The following is a 1,843-nucleotide window of genomic DNA, read 5'->3' on the forward strand; positions in this document are numbered from 1 at the left end:
TGATGATGTAAATGATGATGGTGGTGGTGATTGTGTAAATGATGGTGATGGTGATGATGTAAATGATGATGATGATGGTGTAAATGATGATGGTGATGCTTGTGTAAATGATGGTGATGATGATGACACAAACACCTACACATGACCCGGGGAAGGAAGGGGGGGGCGGGGCTGCCACCCCCAAATCCCCCCTCCACTCCACTCCCCTCCGCTCATTCGACATCGCGTGCACCCCCCCCACACAATGCCCCCTAATCCCGCTGGGGTCGAGATGGTGGTGGTGGTGGTGGGGGTCAGAAGGTGGTGGTGGTGGTGGTGGGGGGGGGTCAGATGGTGGTGGTGGTGGGGGTCAGAAGGTGGTGGTGGTGGGGGGGGGGGTCAGAAGGTGGTCTTCGAGGCGGAAAGGTGGGGCCGTGGGAGGTGCGAGTGGGGGTCAGGGGGGTGGGTGGGAGGGAGGGAGGGAGGGTGGGAGGTGCGAGTGGGGGGTCAGGGGGGTGGGTGGGAGGGAGGAGGGTGGGTGGGAGGGAGAGTGGGTGGGGTGGGAGGGTGGATGGGTTGGTGCGTGGGTGGGTGGGTGAGAGGGTGGGTGGGGGGTGAGAGGGAGGGAGGGAGGGGGGTGGGTGGGAGGGAGGGAGGGAGGGTGGGAGGTGCGAGTGGGGGGTCAGGGGGGTGGTGGGAGGGAGGGAGGGTGGGTGGGAGGGAGAGTGGGTGGGTGGGAGGGGTGGATGGGTTGGTGCGTGGGTGGGTGGGTGAGAGGGTGGGTGGGGGGTGAGAGGGAGGGAGGGAGAGGGGTGGGTGGGAGGGAGGGTGGGTGGGAGGGTGGGAGGGAGGGAGGGAGAGGGGTGGGTGGGAGGTAGACCCCCCGATGGAGGAGGAGGGGGGGGGGTAGCGAGGGGGGGGGGTAGCGAGGGGGCTCCAGAGAGCTGTGAAAGGGAAGAGGGAACGCTCTGAACGGAGATTCGGGGAGAGACGCGGGGCAGACGCAGCAGCCGACGGTGATGGAGTTGTGAGCTCAAAGGGGGTTCAGCTACTGCTGCTGCTGCTGTTGCTGCTGCTACTGGCAACCATCTCCTCCTCCTCGTCTACACCATCACCACCTCATCAACATCATCATCACCGTGGTGACGTCCACCACGGAACGGGTCCTCCACTTCTCGGCAGACTCACCCCGCCTGTTGCCGTCAACCTCCACCACCTCCATCACCACCCCCATCACCACCTCCATCACCACCACCAACATCATCATCAGCGAAGTCGAGCTGTTGGAACAGAAGAGTTGAAAACCTCGAACAGCACGAACGGGACGTGACACCAGCAGCAGCAGCAGCAGCTTGCCGCTACGTGCAGTGTCTGCAGAGACAGATACAGAGAGTGAGTGAGTGTGTGATACAGAGAGTGAGTGTGTGTGTGTGAGTGTGTGTGGTGATATAGAGTGAGCGTGTGAGAGACAGAGAGTGTGTATGAGTGTGAGTGAGTGTGTGAGATACAGAGTGTGTGTGTATGAGTGTGAGTGAGTGTGTGTGAGAGACAGAGCGAGTGTGTGAGTGTGAGTGTGAGATACACACACAGAGAGATAACGAGAGAGTCAGAGAGATTCACGAGAGGTAGGGAGAGGAGCAGGCAGTGGCCGCTCTCTCGACCCAGGGATCGTCGTCACCATGAACCCCCTTCACCCTCATCTCGCTCCCCTCCTCCTCCTGACGATGATGTCGCTGCTACTACCTGGCCAACTCACACGCGCAGGTGAGGTCCGACGCATCACCACCCCACCCCTTTCCCCTCCTCACCACACCCTCACCACACCCTCACCACCACCACCTCGCCGCACACCGGATTCTCACCA

Source organism: Lampetra fluviatilis, chromosome 68 (genome assembly GCF_964198595.1).
Source record: "Lampetra fluviatilis chromosome 68, kcLamFluv1.1, whole genome shotgun sequence".
Taxonomy (NCBI): Eukaryota; Metazoa; Chordata; class Hyperoartia; order Petromyzontiformes; family Petromyzontidae; genus Lampetra; species Lampetra fluviatilis.